Raw genomic sequence first — 19,107 nt, 5'->3', positions numbered from 1 at the left:
GCAATGTTTTTCCCTAGTTCTGCACCTAATGAAACTCTTGACATGATGCAGGGATTAATCTGATTATTCATTATTTGCATTAGGATGATACCATCTGCCCTTCCCTCCCCTCTCCTCTCTTCTTCCCTGCATGATTAGGGACCTATTGTGTTGAGCAAGACGGGTACCGTGTTAAGAAAAGGCTGTTATCCCTGTTTCAGGGAAAGGAAGTGAGGTGGGGAGAATTTCATGATTTAGACGGAGTTCGCTGAAGCACAGTCAAAAGCATCCTATCCATTTCTGTGGGCTCTGGATTGGCCTCAAAGCACAAGCCTGCTCTGCATAAGACATCACTGTGAGATAGAGATTTAAATTGGCTCAAAAATAGCTGAGTGTCTGCACTGCAGCATCGCCACCTGAAGAGATGCTAGTTCTGGCTGCGGGAGCAGACTGGCCATCCCAGCTTGGTGCTGGTAAACTGAGGTCCTGCAAGCCTCCTCGCTCAGATCTGGTCCAATGTACAGCGCTCCAGGCTTTATCAACCAAATGTGACCATGAATGCCCAGGATAACCTCCCTCAACTCACCCAGGAAGCAGTAAAATGAGAAAATACTGCTTCCATTCATAAACTCTACTTTACCACTGCGCATTCTTAAAGTACATCTGCCACACTGATAAAACAGGGTTCAGGATGAATCTGAAAGTAAGACATAGCTTCTCATTTTGTCTCTTCTCAAGTCTTCTACCTCATTTAGTGTGTCCTTCATCATGTCTAAAAAGGCAGTTTATCCTGTAATTAAGTGAATAACCATTCTCTAGAAAAAGGAAAAGCATTGCTTTATGATACCACCAGCATAACTCCTAAATGCTCTGGCAGAAATGCTTTTTAGTCCTCATTTTAAAAAGGAAGAACTTTCATCTAGAAGTTGTCAGAGAAGTTTTTAAAGACATCTAGATACGTAAAGATACTAATAAGTGGTAACTGAAATTAAGAAAAGACGGTTATCTTCTGCTGGAGTTAATGGGCATGAAATACATGAAAACTTTTGAAAATCTTCCCTCTCATCTGCTGATCTTTAATCTAAGAATCCTTGAAAATCTCAGTCTTGTGCTCATTTAAAAAGGAGATCCCATTGTGCACGTGCGACACTTCACTGTCGAAGTATTTTGCTGGCATTACTTACAGCCATGATGCCCCAAAAGAAAGCTTGAACCAATAACCTTTTTTGCCAAGTGGAGATGGTGACTTTCATGTGGTTAAAAGTCCACGACCGCACTCTCAGAGCCTCTCCAGATACACCTTACTCTTTTACTAGACTGGTCTCGTCTCACCATCTTCCCACATGAACCGCATCTTTGCTGTTACCGGCATTTACTGCTTAAGTCTGAGCCTGACATTCTTCAAGAAAATGAAGGGAAAAGGCTTACTCACCCCAACGCTCTCCATGTAACGCGTATGACAGAGCTTATATGCCTCGGAGACAGAGAAGGATCTACCCAGGCAACAAAAAAATCCCACAGAAAGCAGGTATTTGTCAGGTTGTGAGATAAAAGGCTCATCTCCACACACACAGAGCAGCATCGAGCATAACAACGGGGAGGGGGGGACCCAAGGAATTTCAGGAGGGGAACGTGCCCCTGCCGAGGGCATCAGCCCACCGCGGTGAGTCACGGGAGCTGCCCTCTGGAGCCCCTTGGGGACAGGGAGGGGTCACCGCCCAGGGACACGTTATGGGGGGCACAGGAAGAGCGGTTTTGGGATGGAATGAGACTTATTATGGGATGTTTAGGGGAGGAAAAAGAAAAAGTGGGAAAGGGAGGGATCAAAGCAGTTTGTGAGGGCCAAACATGGGAAAACTGAGGGAAAAGGAGACAGAAAGGCCAGCTGTGTGTAATGTTTACTGGGCAGTGCTCTTGTCTGTATCCGCTCTGTGTGCGCGTGTGTGCCATGGTGTGTGCAAGGGGTCTGTGCCCCGGAGTGGGGCTGGGGCCGCAGGCCCCCCGTGCCCAGGTACCAGCAGCACGGGGGAGGCTGGGATCCAACAGGCAGCTACAGGGCAGACCGAGCATCTGAGCCCAGCTACTGAGGAACCCCTATTTTATAGGCGTTTTGCTCTGACAGACTGTCCCCCTGATCAGCCAGAAAGGGGACACGGTGAGGCTGTTGGTGCTGACTGTGTTTGTGCGAGTGCTCTGTGTGTCTGTGATCCCTGTGAGTCGGAATACGCCTCTCTATAAATACGTACGCTGTATATGTGTCTTTGTGTGCGTGCGCGTGTGTGTGTGCCTGCTGGGAATACACGCCCAGTCTCTCTCCTGGTTGGACCTGGGACGTGGATCTGCAGCAGCCTCGGCTCTGTCGGGCTGCTGAATTCAGTCTTCCCCTAACAATATTCTCCAGCCACTAAAACAACGCAGGAGTGCCATAAGCCAACCTGCAACAAATTCAGCAATCTCAGTATTCGGAGGCAGACTTTGGAGGTTCGGAGAGGCTACTGTATCGTAACGCTCTGTTTGATAAGCTTCACCCCCTGGATCCGAGGAAGGGAACAAGGCAAGGAGGCACTGCTGGGCAGTGCTGCCAGGCAGATGGACAGGGGAGCCTTTCTTTTCAGTTGAATGATCCCAAGCACAATTGCACAGAATGGTTTATGGTGCAAAAGGAAAGATAATAAGAATCTAATGCAGAGGAAATTTTCTCTCTTTTTCTCCACAGACTGATACTGCTTGGTGCTTTCATTTTTTACTCTTTACCTCCGAGCTGACTGTGATCTCTCTTGATGGAGGCACCGAGAAAAATAGCAGTTGGGTGCCCAAATATCTCTGAATATCTCTGTGGACATAACTCTGAAGACCCTGAGCACTCAAAATTCAAAACAGGGTTAGATTCCTCCAGCTGCAGAACAATAACTTTTCTATCCCTTTTCCCCAGACAGTCTCCAAGTCTACAGTTTGAGACTATAATGAGAAGTTTAGAGCAACTGAAGTCTCTGATTTCATATTCCTCTGAATGAGGACAGTTCTGGAACTTGGAATATCTCACTTTTTGCTTAAAAAGCTAGACTTGTTTTACCTACGAAAGGGGCCTTGGCTGAAGTAAGGCCTTCTGCTGATCTTGAAGACATCAAGGAAGGTTCAAGTTGTACGTATCAGATTCAGAGACTTGACTTTGCCTATTTCCTGTATCCCACTGGGATTTAGGCAGGAGTTAACCAAGCCACTGTTCAAATTTAGGGGTGCCTAGGGTATGTTTTCAGGGTAAAAGCATAGACACCCAGAGAGGTTATGATTCCCATGGATCAAACAGCTGAAAGGAGGTGTGGTTTGGATGACACTTTGAGACTATGTTTGGCACCAAAGGCCTTCTTTGGGAGTGCTGCTGAAATGCATTTGTGAGCAACAGAGCAACGAGCATTACAGGCAGTGTTTGCAATTAGAAAAGGTTTAATCTCATCTAGTTTTTCCCATTTCACTGGGTAGCAGTGAACGTGGAGTTGCCTGGAGTCGCCCAGGCTCCCTCCAGTGAGAGGTAAGCAGAAGGGACTCCTTCTCTGTAAGCTGTGCAGCACGAGTTACCTTCTTCATAGTTGTGTCTCTCTCCTTCCCCTATAAGAAGGAACCTGGATGTCCAGCTCAGAAAAAGAAAAGGGGAGGCTGAAAAGATGAGTCTTGCTCGACACAACACTCTTTCTTCCCAAAGCCCTGTCCTAACCCGCACGGAGTTTACACCAGACAAAACTTTGGGAACTGACCACTCATTTCAAAATCTTCTTGTCTAATTGGAAGATGCTCACTAGCACAATACAGCTTGTTAATTATGAAGCATTAAACAGATGAGGCCAGATTTTGACATCTTGACAATGATGGCAATCTTGTATACAAATAGTCCTGCTGCAATAAATTGGACTGTTTGTGCGAGGGGATCTACCCAAGGCTACGAGTGACTCAGTGTGAATCCAAATCTGACACCTAATATTTATAACAGGGGACTAGATGACTCAGGGCTTTGTAACAAAACGCGGAGTTTTTCAGCCTCCGGCTACCTGCTTTCATCTCCCCGCTGTCAGCCGTGACAAAAAGTCAGCACCGCATGACAGCTGTTCGGAGACATCCTAATGAGGGGGTTGATGTCGGAGGTCCTGGTGGACATCACCCGGCAAAGCAGCGCTATGCCCGGGCCTCCGCGCTGGCCTCCGGGTCAGGGTGGGAGCATGTCGGGCGGCGTAAAGAAACCGGCGCCGCCGCCACTCCTTCCAGCATCTGCTTCGAGGGGAAAGGAGCATCTCGGCTCGCCGGGCGCAGGGAGGACAGAGCTCCCCATCAGCATGCACGACCAAAAATAACCCCCCCGCCTTCCCCCAGCCCTGACAACTTTTGGCTCACCAGTGAGGCCTAAACCGTGTATTCTTCAGGGAGCGCAGCAAACCCGGAGACCATAATTAAAATATGTTAATCTACACTGGGCACTTACCCATGGATAAACACTTCCATTTGGCACTATTTCCCGCAATCTTCTTCTGAGATTTGAGACTGATCTCAGAACCCCACTCCTTTCCCTTTTGACATTTTTGGGCTTACTTTTGAGCCAAAAAAAATAAAAAAAAAAAGAAAGAAAAAGAAACTAAAAAAAAAAATAAATAAAAGGGAAGAAAAAAGAGAAATAAAAAAAATTTAAAAATTGATGCTTTTTTTTTTTTCGTAAGCTTTGTAATTCCAGTTCGTTTTTACTGAGGGTGGGGGAATGCTGTAGCTAAGCTATGTGTTCATTACAGCCAGGGGGGAAAAATGAGGTTGGCTCCCAGTTTTGCTTATGTTGTTAAAAGAGCCTCTGAAGCTGCAGTTCTGGAACAGGTCTCCTCTTTCTTTGAAAGCATGCTGTTTGATAGACTGTCATTTGTCCCCTCCTTTCAGAAGAGCCAGCTGGCAGCTAAGTGCTAAAGCCAGTGACTTGCATGTGTTTTTCTGACATTTAACAAATGGGAACAGCTTGCAAATCTGCATTAACTCACTCTGTCTCACAAATAATCATCGGCTACGCGGTGTAGACATTCGGAACATTAGCGCAAACACAAAAGGGAGCGGGAGTCTGTGGGAAAAACAAGTTGGCAAATAAAAGATGTTTTACTAAGGGACAGATATAGCTTTTTTGGTTCAGATGGAGGGTTCGGATATAGCTGCTGAAGGTGGGGAGTGTGGGGGGTGATGGAGGTACGGGGAGCGCATGGCGAAGGGAACTAATCCTCTCCCTCGAACCGCAGGGGAAGCTATCGGATTTGCACCTGAAATGAGAGCTTCTTTCACCTACCATTCACGAGCGTTTATCAGCGGAGCATTTTCATTTTGCAGCCACCACCTGAGACAGTCTGAGGAAAATACAGAAATTGCACCCAATGCCAAGTTGTTTCCCCATCAGTGCTTCTGTGGGGGAGCTTACGGATGTCCCTGAGTTTTTCTCTTTGTAAATTAACATGGGAGTCTGTTACTAGGATAATGAATACGATGGGATGGTTCAGGTAATAAAGGAGCACGGATAAACCCAACACATGATCAGTTCTGTGGCTAAAATACAGCGAGCAAAACATTTACCTCCTAGGCTTAGGTGAGGGATTTGGACTTTTCACTTGAAAAAAGAAATGGATACTTAATTCCTTTAGCCTTTCTGAAAACTATAGCCACAGCTTTTAGGGAGTGAAAGAAAAACCCAGCTGTTATGTCATCTTAATCACTATTTTCTTCCCCCCTTCTAGGGACTGAGTAAGGCACATCCCCAGGTAATAATGTGGATTTTTTTCCCCTGCACTAAAAAAGCCCCCCTTCCTTTGTAGGCTCACGCTCTTGTGGGTCATGAAGTGACATAAACCACATGTAAAATGACGGGAAAGCCTCATGTATGGGCCATATCAGTTTGGGACGATCGTCTGCTTTTGTAATAGCACCCAGGCCAGGACTCCAGCATTTAGACCAAAAAACCTTCTCGCTGAAGCTAAGGATGAAGTCCTGTGCCTGGGAGTCATCACAGCTTCGTGGTACCTGCAGGGGCATCTCCTGAGGCTGTGAATAGTGAGTTGCAGTAACAGACTTGGTGCCCCTCCTCGCACAGAAGAAAATCACCACAAGACTGGCACAGTGAAGGGGATGCGCAGGCAGGAGATGTAACTTCCAGACAGAATCTGATGGATCTGAGTGTCATTAAAAATCGTTTTGCCGAGTGGACAGGTAAGTTATTTTGCATTCCTGAGAAGGAAACATTCCTTGGCTGCCCCCATGTAGCACACTAACATTTCAGAAAGTGTCACTCAGTGTGAATGCATTCATATTTCTGAGATAATTTAATCAAGAGGATATAAACTATGTATGGTATCGCTTTGCCCCTGAGTCATCCTGCCCCATGCTAGTTGCAGTTTAAAATCTTGACTATACGCAAGTTTTTAACTAGTCTCACTGGTGCCAAAAAAGCCTAGAATCAGACCTCATGCCAGCCTTCCCATGAGGCAGGATGCAGCAGCCCCGAACACCCCGTGAGGACGCGGCTCCTCAGGACCCTGCCTGGCCTGTAGGCAAAGCCTCAGCGTGCCCAAGAAGTCATAGACAGCCGGACTCTTCTCCCACTGGGAGCAAAAGCAGCCCCACACTTTCCTGGGTGTGCCTGTGCAGGTACGTGCTTCTTGGTGTGCAAAACCTGTGTCAGAAAGAGCAGCAGAGCCATAGGTGCTGGGTGCCTTTGTTTCCCCTCACCGGAATATCTGCAGGCACGCTTTTTGTCTTTTGGGGGTTAAAGAGATGGGATTTTAGGCAAATGAGAGTTATTTCTTGTACTCAGCTCTGTTCTCCCCACCTTTCCCCGCAAAAAAATATTTAGTGTGCTGGTAAAAATCATCTGGTCATTCAAACCAGCTATAGGAAGTTCAATGCCATGGATGATAAATTATATGCACCATCTCTAATTACTCTGTCACCTGTTCTCCCGTAAGTACTGGGCAATTGCAGTGAAGCCTTAAGTGGGGAACTCAAGTCACACTTCCTATCACACGTCCAACGTCCACTGTACTGTATTTGCCCCTCTGAAACAGAAGAGCTGCCATTTTTCCTGTAGCATCAACATTTCTTTTCACTGCATCCCTCTACCTCCTTCTCTCTCTCTTTCCCTCCCTCTCTCTCTATCTTGCAGCACTTGGCAAGTTTCTCCCTGACAAAATGTCCATCTGTAAAAAATAAACAGAACAATAACACCTTGTAGGCATGATGTAAGTGTTGCCTGGGTTTTATTTTTGTACGGATATTCATATATTTAATTAAATACAGTCCTGGCAGCTTTGTAATTGCTTAAGAGTATTCTAACAAAAGCCTAACTGCTGAAGTGGGCAGAATTGCATGTTCCTTCATTTTTCTTGCTCTCTTGTAGCATATTCTGTGCAGTGCAGCAATGAGTGTATGATTTACTATTGTCCTGGAACAATCTCTGCAAAATCTTACCTTTGATTCCCCTCACCGCCTCTGACTGTTCAAATGTACAGATGCACAGTTTGGATCCGGACTGGTCTCCAGGGAAGCTCGTGGACCACGTTCATCCCTTGTATATCTTCCTTGAACCCAGTGAAGTTTCACCATCGCGGATGAGCAAAGCTCTGCAGTGGTTACAAGAGGTACATGAAACCACCCAAAAGGTACTCCCTTCCGGACTGTGAAGCGGCAGATCAGACAGACAGATGGAGCGACAGACAGACAGGAACAGATAGGATTTGATCTGAGAAGAAGAAATGGTGAATACTTTCATGGCTGAGCTGGAAGTGATGCAGTTCTAGGGAAAAAATTGGAAAGGAATTCCAGGGACTTGAAGGCAAGTTGAAACTAATGAAACAGAGGTTACCAACTGGAAGAAAGAGAAAGGTATTTTCAAACATGCTTACATCAGGTCCTATACCTTAACCCCCTTGAGGTTATAGGACACATCTGGCCAACAGATACAACCAGCATGTGACTTTTGAAGACGCTGTAGAGCATCCTTAGAAAACACCACAGAACAAAATAAAAAGTGCCCAGAAGTTTACTTCTGAACAACCTTGATTCTAGAAAATAAGCAACTCCTGGCCAGTAGCTAGTCAAACTCAGGAACTGCAGGGTAAAACTCATGTTCAAAGGTTTCGCACATGGACTCATTACCAAAGCCAAGTCCTTTGGTGCAAAGCCATTACGTGAGAGCAAATCTCAGTGACGAGATCAATGCTATGGCTATTCCCGAACCTTTATTTCTGTGGAAAGAAGTCCTGTCCACAGGGGCTGCCATGAAGTTAAAGAATGGACATTGTCCTCAGGGACAACTTGTCCTGTGCCAAGGAGCTTTGGCTCAGGCCCAGAGCTGTTGGTTTTGCCATAGTCAGGCAAAGAATTATGAAAAAGCAGAGAGAAACTCACCTTTTCCTAAAGAAAAGTTAGGCCTTGGTAACAAAGCCATTCCCTACTAACTCTCTGGATGATTTAATACCATGTAACATTTTTACATGCACCTTTCCAACTTCAATGCCATTCACGGTTGTTTGTATAAAGATATAGCAGGATTGTTTTGTTTTGTTTTGTTTTGTTTTGTTTTGTTTTTTGTTGGATGATCAGAGATACCAAACAAATATTTGGAGGTTTTAGAGCTCAATGGCACAGAATACCTCAGAGAGAAATCATCTGAGATACTTTTAGAAAAGATCTAGTGGCATTTTTTTTAAAGATTAAGAATCAGACTAAGATTTTCATGTACATTAAGCAACAGTATTGATCTGCATAGCTCTGGGGACAGCGTATAGGCAGAAGAGGTCAGGAAGAAAGGCTCCCAGTTGCAGAGCCGGGTGTTCAATGGGAGGAACTGCAGGGAGGTATTTCTCATTCACAACTTCCCAGAAAATCTCACTGACCTCTTCAGTGCTTCTTCTTCCTGTAAAAATTATGTGAGGAATGAACCCAGACCAAAGCATCCGATTACTATTGAGCCTGGGATGGAACGGGAGAGGTCACCCAGCACAGACTGAATAACAGTTTTGAGTCCTACTGCTTCAAAATTGGAATGAAAATCCAAAATCTGAAGCCGAAGTACTTTTTCAAATTTCCAGGTATCCACTGCAATATCATTCCTATACATGGAAATTTCTCCCCTAGTCACTTCTGGAAATAGACTATCCCTTCTGGAAACTCGAGCTGGAAAAAAGGAGCAACTGTAATTGAGCTACCTATTCTCTAGATCCTGCTACCTATCTCTTCCAGCCTTTCCCCTGGAAAACAGAAAAATTGCGAAAAAGTCAAAAAGTAACACACGGGCATTTATGGGTGTGCAGCCATGTGTTTGCATGCATGTGAAAGAGAGAGATGGGGAGAAGATTCCTGTCCCAGAAGCGTGATTAAATCCAAAGCAGGTTGATAAAGGATCTACTGTAGTAGGATGTATTAAAAAAGAGAGTTATTGTATCTTCCGAACTGATCAAGGTGATAAAGTAACTGATCACACAGAAGAACTGCAGGAACTGCACCCAATTCTACTCGATGAGTAAACAGAGTCCTGTGGCTCATTCAAGAGGCTATAAATTTAAGCTTAGTATTTCAGGTCTATATCTAAAGAATGACAGAACCTCATATCTCCTGATTCATCCAGAAAGAATGCATCATCTTTTTGTACCAGTCTAATCAGGAACGCTTTTGCCATGTCCATTTTTCTTTTTAAGTCAAAAAAGGCACAGAAGAGATTTAGTCTTCTTTTTTCTTTCTTTCTTTTTTCCTTTTTTTTTTTTTTTTCCCCCCCTTCCTGGATATGGGGGAAAATAAAACCAACCTCGACTTCGCTAAGCCTCTGACACAGGTACCTTGACTATACATCTCACAGTAGACCAGCTCGTTTCAACCCTGTGCTTTAAGTACCATCTAGTGGTTAGAAATGTATTTGCATGGCTCTTGTTGGAGGATCTTCGCATTCAGATTTCTGTACCTCTTAGCGACGAACTAGTCTCATCATTTTCTGAAACGAAATAAAAATAAACAATCTGCCATTTATTATTCCTCCCCTTTTTTAAAAGAAAATAAAATCTTCATGTCTCGTTACCCACCTCATCCCAGTTCCACCAGGAACACTGCAATATTTAGCAACTTCAGAGAAAAAAGGGCTCAAGAAAAATGTAGCTGTGCCTTTTTTCCTTTTCCAGGTAGAAAATAAATGTCAATGCATGATCCTTTTTTTCCTTATATTTTTTTAAAAAAAAAAAGAAGATATTTTCATTAAGAGCTGAACCCATATGTCTCTGAATATGCATTTGAGAACTGGCCTTCAATTTGAGCCATTTATTTCTTTTGAAAGTATTGCTCCATCTATCTGTCTGTCTTAAATTAATATCTCTCTTTCTGTGTTCCCCTTTCCATATTGCCTGCCATCTGTTATGTGATCACTGAGAGGTAGCGCCTGGTTCGCTTGTTTGATTAGTTATCCTGCTTTCTGTTTCAGTGGACATTGGTTAAACGTACCCACGGTGCTGCTCTCCTGATACCAGCAAAGTTATGCCATAAACAGGTGGAGGTGACCTCCTCTTTTCCACCAAATCTGTGTGATTCTTTCCTAACATAAGGCTCCAAATGCCAGTTACGTAAGTCACAGCCAGTCACCTTTAAATAATCGCTTGGGAGAAAGTAGATTTTGTATCATCCTAAAATAGGCACTTACAAAAGATTAAATGAAAATGTGGCTTAAGGCACCTGTCTTCTCCCCTGATTACAGAGGGAGCTCATCGATGCAGGTCAGAGGAGGCCCCTGGACCATGATTTGGTTCCTCGCTGTAGACTTTCAGCATTGGTCAAGCTCCCTCAGGCACGAAAGAGCCTTCAGAAGACCTGACCTGTCTCCAAGTGGCAGCCCAGGGCCAGAGGGTACTCACAGCCCCTGAAAGGGCCCGAGATCGGGTAGTGTGAGTCCCTGCATACCTAGCCTCTCCCTGCGTCCGGGGGAGACCTGTCAGTGCAGCCTGAGGAGCCTGGGGATGCTGCTGCTCACCCAACAGCGGGCACCAGGACTGTTCCAAAGCTCCCCGTGGGCCACCGGCAGTGCTGACTGACTCCTACCGGCTGTGAGGACAGCTCAGACACCAACCTGGGCACAAACAGCCCCAGGTGTCTAAATTCGAGTTTTACTTATGCACTCTATCCCACTCAATACTTTAGTCAGCTAAAATTTGGCAAGACAAATTCCACCACGGAAGGTTACTAATTTCACCTTGTAAGTCTAACTGGCAAGCGATGTGAGAAAAATAAAGACAATAAAACATTTATCATTCTCACACCGCCTCAGCACGGGTTATTACCCTCTCGGAGTTTGTCCCCACAAACATTCAATTTGGTGTTTGTCACAAGTGATGGAGCAGGATCCCATAAAGAAGGTCCTGCTGCTGCTGCTGGAAAATGTTTCTGTCCCTGGATCTCGGTCCCAGCCTCTTACTCCCTCTCCCCCACACTGGAGATTTCCAACCAGCTCTGCATGTAGCCATAGCCAAACTCCAGAGACAGTAAGAATGTATGCATGGGAGGAATTTTTACACGACAGTTTAAAAAAAGTCAGTTAAGTTCCTAATTGGGAAAAGCAAGAATCATTTAACTACATCCCATTTGACAAGATTTAGAGATTGCACCTTTTCTTGTTAGAATACCGCTCGTGCTGCTTATATCATATATCATAAATTGCTGCCTAATGTTGAGCTGTGAAGTTTCATCCTAGAAATTCTTCTGGAGACATTTTGACATGAGCACAGGATTTATTGCTGGGCAGCTAGTGGATCTGACGTCTGTGATGACAGATATTCTTTTTTCAAATGAGCATAATGACACTGAAAGGAACGTGATCAACCTTAACATCACTGAAGTCTTTTCCTGTGAGTTGCAGGTGCACCCACATGCAGATTTCCGAGGAATCCCCATCAGCAGAAGCAGCGGCATCACATAAGTTTACTGAGCAAGAAAAATGTACGTGTTTGTTCGGTCAGGCAAATGCATTTTGCCTGCAGGGGTGGGGGGCAGGAGGGTGTGATGGAGTCCTGGACTGAAGAGAAACTGGTGGGGAGATCCTGCTCTTATGCTGGAAGATATTGCACATCTGCGCGCAAAAGCACATTTCTGTTACGTTACCCAGAGCGAATAGTTTATTACGTATCATTACCTCCGAACAACAGATAATCAATTTGGATGTGTCCTTATTTACCTGGACAAACACTGGAAGGCTTTGCAATTTAATGGCCTAACTGTTTGTTAGAACAAATAGACCTATTCAATTCTGAGATCACAGTCAATCTGACGGTTTATAGCTGGTTGGTTTCTGCTTTCGAACTGTGAAACCCTGATTTGTTTTCAAGGTGTAAAATTAGCAGCAACATTTTCACATGCTAACGGATAAGTCCCTTATTGAAACATACGAGTGCACTTGCTCGCTGCAGAGCAAAAACAGCCTTGCTCAAAAACCCAGCACAAAGCCTGTGGCCCGCCCGAATTTCACGGAAGCCCTGGTGTGATGCCAGGTGTGAACTGGCCCAGCCGCCGGCTGTCTGCACAAGAGTAAATTTCAACTATTAATTTACAGGTTGAAGCAGGAGGTTTTCCCGCTCATTATTAAATTATACTATTTGTATACAGCTCTGTAGAGCCGCAATGAGGTGCTTGAACCGAACATGGGCATTTAAAACAGTAATTCTTCACCTCATCTCTGAAATTACTAGCCTTGTTAAATCATTCTGAACATGGAAGAGGGGTGCTCAATCACATCCCCTTGGTTTGGCAATATATTCCACCTTGTAATCACACCAGTGTAAAAAAGCACAAAGTTAAAAAAATGAAGGAATAGCTGATCTCAGACATCTGTCTTCCTATCTTAGAAGCCAGGGGAGTCAGAACACGATACAAGTAAAGGGAAAAACAAGAGGAGAAAAAGCATTTTATCGTATTAATGTGTTTGTTATTTTTTCTGTTTAGTTGGATAAGCCAAACTAAACCCTCAGAATCAGAGAGCCAAGGTAAATTTCGAAAATATCAAAGTGGACTTCAGTGAGAGAGCTGAAGATGGAGAACGGAAAAGTCTGGCAAATGAAACAAGCTCCAGATGTAGCAGTTCCAGTGAAAAGCATCAGGCCTGTAAATCTGCTTTTTGGCCAGTGTGGAATGAGCTGCTGTTTCCAGTACAAATATCAGCTCATCCAGCAATATCCCAGCATTAATCTGCTTGAGAGACTTATTGGAGTTTGGACTTCTAAAGAAGACACTTATTAGGACGCACTGATGTATATGTGGAGTGTATGTGATAAGGAGATGCTCCAGAATAAATAGCGACGCTCAGAGAGGATGCTTCCAAGTGGCACGTGGGTGCTCCCAGCACTCTCCATCCAGAGGACAGCTGCACACAGCTATTCAATTTACCTGCACTAATCTGAATTTTTCATTGTTTTCCTTTAACTCGAATATCTTTTCCTCCTTCCGGGGATTTGCCCCCATAAGGAAAGATAATTATACAGTAATAATACTACTTCCCTGCCTTGCCCCCATCCCTTTTGCTCTAAAAGCCCAATCTCTTCTAATCTCTCCACATAAAATAGGTTCTCTATTCCCCTGTTAATAGTCCTTCTCTGTATCAGCTCCATTTTGGATTTGTCTTTTTGTGATCAGTAGAGCCTCCAAGTTCCTGCTAGAATTTTTTTGTACTTACCTTTCTTTTGGTTGCATCACTTCAATGATTCACAGACATCACACAACTTCTAGAAAGCCCAGTTCTTTCCCCTTTCGCAGTAATAACTGATCTCTCAATTTAAATCAGAAATGGTTAGGTTAAAATTCCTCCAAAGCTATTTCAAAAGGGATCCTATCAGTAACCTGAAGGAAACATCCACGTCCGAGACAATGTTTTGACAAAGCCCATTTACGTTTTGGTTATTTTACCCTCATCCATGCTGAGACGGGTTACTTTTTATTTAATAAATATTACAACTTAAATCATAGAGATTGAATGGAACAATTTGCTGACTTTTGTGTTACTTAATCACCAGTCTACAGAGAGCAGATGCCTTATTAGAGATGTTGCAAGCATCTCAAGGAGGTTGCATGTGAGAAGTAAAACCACGCAAGACACACAGACAACAACTGCCCCAGTAGCTCTAACTCAGACCGGGACATCCATGAATTTAGGATGCTTCATTGCCTTATTCAATTTCCAGTGATACTGGTAACATCTCTGTTTAAAGGCTCCATCATCTCATAATAAAGCTAGTGCACACTGCCACTTAGATTTCCCCGTCATAAAGCTTCAAAGCACTCTGGATCAGTGGTATTTTGCTTACTCTTATGAAGCCTTAGATTTTTTTCTTTTCAGTTCTTGACATAAGTGATCATATTTGACAATCTTTTCTTGAATTTTCAATTGAAGGTTTTCATCAAATGGAAGAAAAAAAATAATTGCACAGCGAATCCTTCTCCTTCTTATTACCATTATCACTAATATTATCATTGTCATTACCCAACACAGACGTAAATTCTTCAGCTCTTTTTAGCTTCTTTCTGAGGCTTCTTGACTTAGAATATCTGTGAGTGCCATAGGAAAGGCTTTTATTGGAGGTCCTGAATAAACTTCCAGAAACATTTTTGTACCAGAGTGCTACGGGGATTTATTTAGTTATTGCCAGGGATTCATCTTTAAATTAACTGTGCCTTTATAGTACTAAAATTCTGCATTTTCATTAGTGACATAGCTTAATTGCTTCACAATCAGGGGAAAAAAAATTAGAAAGAAGAAGAAGAAGAAAGAAAAAAAAAAAAAAAAGACGAGCAGCAAATACCTGCCTGACTTAACCACATTAAGCAGCATGGTGCAGAATATAACTTAACAGTCCAGTGAACTGTCAGTGGCAGAAGTAATTGGAAATTGGTGGGATAGTTCTTCATGTGATGGGGATGGGAGTTTTTCATGCCTATTTTTAATGGGCAAATAGCTCTCAGGGCAGCTTCATATTCTGTCATTAATTTGTAAAGATCCTTTATAATGTAGAAAAGTTAAGATAGCAAAAAAAAAAAAAAATTCCAATTACATGTTTAATGACTTGGCATTTGTGGTAATGCTATCTAGCACTAATTCACCTGTTAGAAAACAGTCTATCTTTTAGCCCCTGGGGTTAATAGAGTGCAAAAGCCTAGTCTTATCAGAGGGTGGGAGAAAAGTGATTAATTTTTTCCTACAAATAAGAAAGGAAAGCAAGAATGACAAAATTGATTATGATTTTTCAACTTGCTTTTTGAGCTCGGACTATTTATTAAATATCTTTTTAAGGAAAATAACAAGCTTCTAATTGGTGTCTGACCGGCCCTCAGCATTTTGCGGGGAGGCATGGGGGGACCTCAGTCCCTCTGTGCCCAACACGAACACCTGCTGGAGAGAGGCACATACCCATACCGTGTCATGAGGACACAGGGATGGTGCCGTGTGGCCCTCCCTTGGGATGAAGGCCTGCTTTCCTTCTACATGGAAATGGCATCCATAACAAAAAATGTGGTTTGATAGCTAATAGGTGGACGGATGGATTTATCGTGTCCTCAGCGGCATGCTCGTAACTACACTGAAATCAAGAGCAGATGCTTAAATGTAACTAAGTGCAGAGTTTGCTCCAGAACAGCAAAGAAATACAGTTTATGCAAACACCCATATTCATTTACATGCCTGTCTTCATCAGTCGCTGCTTTATTTGCATCTCACCCTGGACAAAAGGCTAGCAAAGGCATTTGTAATCAACCCTTCCATTTTAAAACATTTAAATAGACTGTACTGTAAATTGCATATTCTAACTGACTGCTCTGGTGTGAATTTCTGAGCCCACTGAAAGGAAGAGAGGCAGCATTTACTGTGTTTGTGCTACACCTTCCTTTGCTTAGTACCAGACTTGCCTGTGTCAAGGCTAAACCAGGATTAGAAACAGAAATACTAAATGATGTTAGAATTCACCCAGTCCTGTCTAGCCCGTGTAGAACACAGAGATACTGGTAATATATATGAAAAAAACCAAACCAAACAACAAACAACCCCCCCAAAAAAAACACCAAGCAAACAAAAAACCAAACCAAACCAAACCACCCCAAAAGAAAAACAATTGCCGTCAGTCTAATCTCTAAAACTAGCAGTTTCACAATAAAGATAAGTGCTGTCTAACGGCTGGAAAACAAGCCCGGAAATCAAAGCTTATGACCCCTGTTCTTAACTCAGCTCGTGGCTCATCTGTCAGGAGCTAATGAAGGCTGAATGCCGAGCATCCAGAATATTGAAATCCGGAATTCTGTAACTTTCGGCCTTCTGAGCAGTCAGCCCGTACCACTTGCTCTCGAGCCCTTTAGGGTCAATTACGGTTTTATCACTAACTGCAGTTGGACAAGAAAACATCAAACTTTATATTCCTTGTACCTCAGCACCTCCCATCTGTGGCATGGAAGCACCCTGACCATTCTGGATGTGTCTTGTGTGATCTGGCGGTTAGAGAGGAAACACATAAATCTCAAATTAAGGGTGGGATCCACCTCGTTTAATACTAGCTTACAAAAGCAGTGCTTAATACAAGTAAGTCATCTAGGTTATCTTTAAAAAACAGGATTGTGAACAGTGGTACACCCCGGCCCCACACAACTATTGCAGGTAAGTGTGATTATATTGCTTTTACATGTTACCATTTCCTTCCCTTGACTCTAAACCAAGGTGAGACTAGTCTAGAGAAGGTAAAATTGTGTATCCTACTATAACAATCTAGTTTTAAAGAAATTAACAATCTTTTGCTTATGGCCTGATGCCTTATTTGTATTCGGATGCTTTGGAAATGGACTCCTCTGGATGGATGGACAGATGGATGGGCTAAATTTTGTCTTCAGATGCATATCAAAACTCACTTCTTTTTGTTTTGTTTTTGTGGGGTTTTTTTGTTTTGTTTTTATTATTTTTTAACTTGCTATTATTGTTGCTTATTTGGAACAACCTAAAAGAGATGCTCAGCCACTTCGGGGAAGCACAGGGTGCAGGTGAAAAATATGACCCAGTCTTATAAAAGAGTCAAACGTGTTTTCCCTAAGTTAGTTGAAAGTGATGTGCCCTCATTCCCATGGCAAGGAACATTTTCTTTAGTGCAGCTGACAAGTTTCTCAAGGTGTTTCTGCACATCCTGTAAGGAAAGCAAATTGTCATCAAAATTGAAAATTCAGATTATGTTTTTTTTTTTTTTTCCCCTGAAGGTCCTTGGGGCTCTTGAAATGCTAAGCAGAAAACCGAGCTCAATGCATATGGAGGAGATTTTCATATTTTAAAAGACAGACAGAGTGTCAGCCGGCAGACACAGCAACTCCAAGAATCTTCAAAAAGACAGTAGCAGAAAAGTTTACTGCTTGTTCGGCGGACACATTATTTTAGCCTGTGTTCTGCACACTGAGAGACAGATTGCCCAGGGTCAGAGGGTGACCCTGCCCTGCAGCATGAGCATTATTCCTTTTTTTTTTTTTTTTAAAGTGCAAATTTACATTTGGCTGCAACCTGCCTCCTTAATGATGGGTCAGCCTTTTGTGCAGGTATGAGCTCTGATTGATGGGGCACGGGGATAGGAGAGGAGAACGGAGAAAACAAGTTTATAAATTTGACATAAGATTTGAATCGCAGCAGGAACTCTGCCAGTCTCCTTAGGCATAAAATTGGACTGGCTGGAGATATGTACTGCATGTGTGATGTTTCAGCACTTATTGCTTTCATTATATCTTTACTTACTCAGTTAACAGACTACTGAACTTGCAAAATCTGGCAGGCTGGGTTTTTTTTAAACAAATTCTATGATGGGGGAAGGGGAGGAGGAACCAGAAAAATCTGAAAATTGCATCCCAGATCTTCATTTGGTGTAATCCAATAACATTTAATTGATTTCACTGGAGTTACAGTGATTTTCTCTAGCTGATGACCTAACTCAGTATTTTTGTTTTGCTTTAGCTTTTTCTTTTCTTTTTTTTTTTCCCCTTCTGAACAGGCTGTGTTGACATTTCATGTTTCCTATTATTATTATTACTTCCCCTTCTTTGTTTTCGGAATTATATGGCTTATTGACTAAACAGCATTAGAAAACTAAAGTTAATGGGCCAAAATCTTCCCTAGCACAACTTTATTGAGTTCAAGTTATATAGGGATGAATGAGTTCAGGGACTCCTCCAAAGAGGGTTATTACAGAGGCTAATATTGTAATAAAAGGGAAGTCCACAGCTTTGTTGTCATTTTGATGGAAATCAAATGTTGCAAGAAGCCCAGTGCTTTCATCTTCAGCTGATGTGATAAAACCTGAGGGTACTGGGCACAAAAAGGTAAAATCACACCTTGTTTTAATGGATTAGAAAAAAATCTTTTAATATTATCAAGAATGCATTTAATAATACTCCTGTTCATGTCTACCTATTCCCTGGAGCACTCTGAGTTGGACAGCCAACCAGAATGGCCACTGAGGGAGGGGCTTAATGACTGGTATGACATCTGTCCCAGGAGCAAGGTGAGACTGTGAGGATCTGGTTCCTTAAAAGTGCAGAAATGCAGCACCAACCTAGATCAGGGTCAGAGAAAACAGACTTTTATGGATGGCACAAAAAAAAAGAATGTCATTCCTAACCAGGAGTGTCTTAGGACAACCTTCTCACGGTCTTAGTGGAGCTGAAATCCTTTTTGCTTGTAAAGTGGAACTCACTGAGAGACTGAAACAGTTGGTGCTGGTAATAGTAAAAGACAGGACTGAATGTGTGGAGAGATGTCCACAAGTCCTGGGTTTCCCTGAGGAGAAAGAATAATGCTGCTGTTCTTTGGCAGAAGGCTGGGGCAACAAGAACGTGGTAAGTTTGTTCAGTGGTAGTGTCACTTAATGAGAAAAGGCCTTGGCACACACTAGACAATTAGAAAATACCATACTTCTTACTGTACTGTTTCGGAGATAAGTTCTCTAATAGCAAAGCACAGTAGAAATGCAGAAGAGTAGATGACTTCTTCCTCAAAGATCTCTAATATAAATCTATCAGTCATTAGTTATAGGAAAATATAAAATCAGCTAGAAAGTGAACCTTGTCAGGTAAAACATCATTCCATAAACCTAA

The sequence above is a fragment of the Larus michahellis genome, chromosome Z, assembly GCF_964199755.1.
Source record: "Larus michahellis chromosome Z, bLarMic1.1, whole genome shotgun sequence".
Classification (NCBI taxonomy): Eukaryota; Metazoa; Chordata; class Aves; order Charadriiformes; family Laridae; genus Larus; species Larus michahellis.
This window is presented reverse-complemented; position numbering follows the sequence as displayed.